The sequence below is a fragment of the Hyaena hyaena genome, unplaced genomic scaffold (genome assembly GCF_003009895.1).
Source record: "Hyaena hyaena isolate Hyena2069 unplaced genomic scaffold, ASM300989v1 scaffold_199, whole genome shotgun sequence".
Taxonomy (NCBI): domain Eukaryota; kingdom Metazoa; phylum Chordata; class Mammalia; order Carnivora; family Hyaenidae; genus Hyaena; species Hyaena hyaena.
The window spans coordinates 72,221-78,579 of NW_024080831.1; the positions used below are offsets into that span (position 1 = coordinate 72,221).

At 40.9% G+C, this 6,359-nt stretch overlaps 1 pseudogene; it reads right to left on the reverse strand.

Moving 5' to 3' along the window:
• Positions 1-3,221: 3,221 nt before the first annotated feature.
• LOC120238102 lies at positions 3,222-5,666 on the reverse strand (annotated as a pseudogene).
• Between the last annotated feature and the right edge of the window lie 693 nt (positions 5,667-6,359).

The window sequence follows — 6,359 nt, forward strand, 5'->3', positions numbered from 1 at the left end:
CAAAGGATAAAATCTGGTTTAGGTCACAAGTGCCGAAGGGGTTTCAAGGTTAAAAAGAAAAAAAAAAGCTTCCTAATCAAAAATCCAGTAAAAATCCAGAGTCAAAAGCTAAACGCACAGTGCCTGCAACCTTACAATGTATCTCTAATAAATACTGTGCTTACTGGACATTTGCACGTGCTTACTAAATACCGTTAAGTAATAAATGAGTTAAAGATCCAAAATACACATATTAACAAAGTTTGTATACCAATAGAGGGCATATTCTTTTATTCTTTTCTGGTTATGATAAACTTTCTCCTTACCTGAAATCTAAAATTAGATAGCCTTCTCAAAGTCAAGAGCATCTGCTTCTTTGCTAACCTGGATCATGTGAGGCCATCTATACTCTTCAGTACCCTCAACTGACAATTCTAAATTCCAGAGAGCAATTGTAAGCCATTGTTCACAGAGGAAATGCAGGAATTAGTACAAATCTGTCAGTACAACAGAACCTTAAAAACAATAAGCTTTATGTTGATGGCGATGGCTTCTTACAGAAAGTACCAGGTATTCTTTTGAGATTCCTACATTAAGATCAGTTGATCTTAAGTGGTAGTTACACATTTAGAGCGGTGTCATGACAAGCTATTGATATGCAGAAGTTTGTTAAGGTACGTGCTTTTGGATCTTTAACTCATTTATTACTTGTCAATGTCATTTATTATTTAGTAAACGCACAACATAATACATGCTGTCCCTACAACTGTCATTTCAGTGTTTAAGAATTGCCTTGAGCTGGCTAGGGACAGTAGTGCTACTTACCTCTTTATTCAGTTGGTAGAGGAAATAGGAGGCTAGATTCTGCTCAAATGTAGGTGGTGTTCACTGAAGCAATTTAGAGGGCAGCTCTCATTGACACATTCTTCACACTAACTTTGAAAACACTTTGCATAAAGGTAAGTAAAGATTAAGAGAGTTGAAGGAAATGGAGAAAATCAAGGACCACGGAAGGGACTGTGGAAAAGACTGGATTTAAATCTGTTAACCCAACGTCCTTAAATTCTGTTGTGTAACCAAGATATGGAGGCTGTGTGTGTGTGTTTTAGCTCTACCTTCATAAAGACTAAAATAAAATACATTGTTGTACTTCGAATTAGTACATCTAAAACTGTAGTATACATAAAAATCAATGGGAAGATCTACTTGAAATGCCGATATAAGTGGGCTCTGCCCTCCTAACAAGATTCAGGAGATCTGTTCTGAGGTGGGGCCAGCTTTTTATTTTGCAAATCTTGAAACCTAAGGAAAAGATGCAAGATGAAAGTAATGAACACCAAATGTTTGTCACACTTATCAATTGTTAACAGTTTATTTGTTGTCTCTCTTTTTTCCTGAACGTTCTTGAAGTCACATAGTAGTGGCATTTGACTCCTAATACTTCAGCACTACATCCTAAAAATATATTCTCCTTCTATAAGCCACGAAAATATTATTCTATCCCCCAAGTTTACTATTACAATAACACCTATGAAACTATCAATATTCAACATTTCTCACATGTCCCAATAATGTACTTTAGAGCCTTAAAAATAAACTATAGGACTCAACCAAGGGTTACACATTATATTTAGTGAGCTAGTCTCTTTAGTCTCTTTTAATCTAGAGCAGTATCCCCCTTCGGAGAAGGGATTTTCTCATCAGAAATTCTACTACTGGGGCACCTGGGTGGCTCAGTCGGTTAAGCATCCGACTCTTAATTTTGGCTCAGGTTATGATCTCACAGTTCAAGAGTTCGAGCCCCAAGTCAGGCTTTGTGCTGACAGCATGGAGTCTGGATTCTCTCTCTCTGTCTCTCTCTCTCTCTGCCTCTCCACGTGCATATCCACGGGTATCCACTGCCTCCCTCTCAAAATAAACTAAAAAAAAAAAAAAATTCTACTACATATATATGTATAAGGGGTATATGTGTATGTGGATTTGTTTGCATTTCTTGTGACCCCGTTAATCTAGTGTGGCTGTGTTTTCTGTCTTCTATCAGATTCAGTTTTTGAAGATTCCAGACCTGCTTGGTTTGTTTCTTTGTTTCCACACTTTGTATTTTTCTGATTGTTCCCTCATCATTAAACTCATTGTCACCATTTTGGGCAAAAATATTACATCTAGGTGGCAAAGCATCCTCTTCAGTCCATCATGACAGGAGGCGCATGGTGTTCCATTCCCCAGTCCACCCAAGTGATTCTGATTCAGGTTCACCTACAGACACCATTTTGAAAAACACCTGCCTATAAAAGCTTTTGGAATTTTGTGTTATTTGAAGTCATGAGGCTTGGCCAGAATTCTGCATGACCAGCTCTAATCCTTTCTTGGAAGGGCTAAAACTATTAACAGATAACTATTATGGTATGTAGCATGGTCCTGGGTCCTTGCAGACATCAAGAAAATGCAAAAAGCACAATTCTCACTTTGGGTCCTATTGAGAAAGGAAAATTAGCCATAAAAACAACTTAACAGAACGTTTCTCAATCAGGTGATCAAAGATTAGAAAACTTGACAATCCTCAGTAGAAAAACAACTACTCTTCTGTTGGTTGGAGTTTAGTGTAACATTTTTGAGGATATTTTGACAATATGGTGAATTAAATTGCACATGTCCCTTGACCCAACAATCCCAATTAGAAATTTTATCATGTGCGTAGAATAGCACAAGATCCCAGAACTCTGCCCTCTCCCCATTTCCCACTCCCACCCCCCGCAAAGAACGAGAACATCGATTTTTCTGGTCATTATTTTAATAGCATAAAACCTGGAAACAACCTAAAGGTTTATCAACAGGAGACTGGTTAATGAGTTGCATGCCACACGTATTACTCAGCCATTAAAAACCAATGAAGTCCACTTTCTCTTCTAAGAAGATGGAATAGACACAGTTTTTCCTATTTCTCCCACAAAGTACAACTAAAAACCCTGCATGTTGCGTACAAAGCAGACACAAGAAGACTGAGACGTGGAGAAGGAGAGGGCAGGCTGGCTAGAAACCTTGAGATGGACATGTCGTGAGTTCTCTGGGTTTTGATCTTGCCTCACATGTCCTGGATGGAACTGAAGAAGTCAGCAACCCTGGAAAGCTAATAGGCACAGGTCAAAAAAAAAAAGAAAAAAAAAAAGCTCCAATGACCTTGTCTGGGCGATCTCAAAGTGGCCGTGCATGGCATCGGGGTATGGCTGGGACTGGGCCCAGGTCTACACTGCAGGACACGCTGCTCATGTGCTCTGAGCTGCTGGCCAGCACCGTAGGGGGGTTGCGTGGACCTTGGGTCAGGGGGGATCGAGCACTCGCATAGGCACTGCCTGCGCTGCCCCGAAAATGCCCAGGCTCTGGGGTCCCTAGAAAAGCAGCTGCTGAGCCCACATGGCTCTGGGTGGTAAGTACTTGGGGTCCAAACACCTGCTTGGCTGCCCCGAGGGCGTCTGGCCAACTGTGTCTTCCCAGGCTGAGGAGCTGAGTTCTTGCGTGAGGGTCCAGCTCGGCCCGTACACAGCCGAGGTAGCGGTCAGGGTGCTCTGCTCCTCTGGCCGCCATTTTTCTTCCTCATGGAAAACTTCCATATTTTCTTGAGCTGCAGAAAAAGCTGATGCTTCTCTTCCTGTGGGGCCAAAAGCTCCTCTGGCAACTTCAGAATCTGTTTGTTGGTTTCCTTTGGTGACGTTCTCCCCTCCAGCTCCTCTTTCTTCCTTTTCTCCTGCTCTTCCTTCATCTTCCACCCCGTCATCTTGTCCACCTCTTCCACCTCGTGCTCTGTGTGCTCCCCCACCGCAGGCGGGGAAGGGGCAGTGCCTTGGCCATGGCAGTGGACAGCTTGGGGCACCCAGGCATGGGCATGGTGCTGGGCACCTGGCTCTCTCCCTGACGGCCATGCAGGGAGGCAGGCGGTCAGGAAGGCCTGGCCCTGGCCCAAGGCGGAAGCCCAACCTCCCAACTACTGGTCCCCGGCACTCCGCGGACAGGCCCCTAGCAGCCCAACCTCAACCTGGTGCAAGGGAAAACCTTTGCTCTCTGAAATACTCATTTAAATGGATGAAAAGACAAGCTACAGCATGGGAGAAAATATTTGCAAACCACATACCTGACAAAGTTCAGTTGACCCTTGAACAACACAGGTTTGGACTGTATGGCTATTTTTCAATAAACACAGTACAGTTCTGTAAAATGTATTTTCCCTTTGACTTTCTCAGTAACACTTTTTTCTAGCTTACTTTATAAGAATACAGCGTATAATATATATAACACCAAAGATATGTGTTCCTTGACTATTTTTTAAGTTTTTTTTTTTTTTAGTAAACTCTACACCCAATGTGGGGTTCAAACTCATGACCCCAAGATCAGAAGTTACATGCTCTTCCCACTGAACCATCCAGGCACCCAGTTAACTGGTCATTGGTAAGGTTTCTGGTCAACACTAGTAATTAAGTTTGGTGGGGGGGAGTCAAAAGTTATGTATGATATTTGACTGCATGTGAGGGTCAGTCCCCCTAACTCTTGAATTGTTCAAGAGTCAACTGTACTAGTATCTAGATATATTAAAACTCAAAAACTCAGGGTGCCTGGGTGACTCAGTCAGTTAAGCGTCTGACTTCCATTCAGGTTATGATCTTGTGGTTCGTGGGTTCGAGCCCCATATCGAGCTCTGTGCTGACAGCTCAGAGCCTGGAGCCTACTTCGGATTCTGTGTCTCCCATTCTGTGTCCCTCCCCTACCCTCAAAAACAAACAAACATTTTTAAAAACCTCAAAAACTCAACAGTAAAAAACACAAACAATCGTATTGAAACATGAGAAATCAACATGAAAAGACATTTCACTGAAAGGGATGTATAGATGGTAAATAAGCATGTGCAAAGACGTTAAACATCATTAACCATTTCAGAAATGCAAATAGAAACCACAATGACTTATTGGTATACATCTAATAGAATTGGCTAAGATAAAAACAGTGACAACACCAAATTCTGACAAGGATGCAGAGAAACTGCATCTCTCATGCATTGCTGGTGGGGATGTAAAATGGTACAGCTACTCTGGAAAACAATTTGGCAGTTTCCTACAAAATTAAAAGAGCAACTATCATATGACACAGCAAATGTTACTCCTAGACATTTACTAGAGAAAAAGACTTGTGTTCACACACAGACTTGTACATGAATGATCATAGCAACTTTACTTACAATAGTCAAAAGCTGGAAACAGTTGGGAAATCTTTCAATTGGTGAAGTGTTAAGCTGTACTGTATCTAGCCATGGAGTACTACATAGCAGTAGAAAGGAAGAACTTATTCACTGATACACACATAAGCTGGATGAATCTCTAGACTATTAGACTGAGTGAAAAAACCCATTGTAAAAGGTTACATACTGTATAATTCTATGTATATCACATTCTTGAAAAGACAAAATTACAGGAAAGGAGAGCAGGTTAGTAGTTGCCAGGGTTAAGGAAGGAGTGGGAGAGAAGTGGGTGTGGTGATGACAAGGCCTCAGGAGAGATCCTTGTGGTGACAGAAGTGTTCATATCCTGTTTGTATCACTGTCAATATACTGGTTGTAATAATGTTCTGTCATTTTCCAAGATGTTACTTACCCTCGGAGGAAACTGGGGAAAGAGTATATGTGTTACTTCTTGCAACTGCATGTGAATCTACAATGGTCTCAAAATAAAATTAAAAGTTTAACTAAAAAATAAAGAGAGTAATCACTAAATGTATCATGGTATTCCACGCTGGATACTGGTATAATAAAATGACAGTGGAAAATAACAATAAGGAGGTCACTAGATCTGTATGTACCAGTAAGGAAAGATTTTCAAGATGTGTTGTAAATGGAAAAAGCATTTTAAAGAACATTATATTTAGCAAGATCCTATTTTGTGTTAAAAATGGATAGATGCATGGTTTTATGCAGAGAACCTTGCTATCTCAGTCTGTTTGGGCTGCCATAACAAAGCACTGTAGTCTGGGTGACTTAGACAACAGGAATTTATTTCTCACTGTTCTAGAGTCAAGAAGTCCAAGATCAAGGTGCCAGCAAGGTCTGTGTCTAGTGAGAGTTCTCTCCTTGGGTGGCAAAGGGCAGGTTCCTTACTGGGTCCTCACATGGCCTTTCCAAGTACATTTGGGTGGAGAAAGAGAGAGGAAGGAAGTTCTCTGGTGTCTTATCTATAATTATTTCAATCAGACTCTTCCAGAAGGAAACCAATTTCCTCTAGAGGAAGTACATAAATGAGAGAGAAGAAAATTTTTATTTTTTACTTGACATACTATTGTTTGGTTTTTGTTTTTTTCGTACCATTGGCATATGTTACATCTATGATTTTTAAAACAATAAT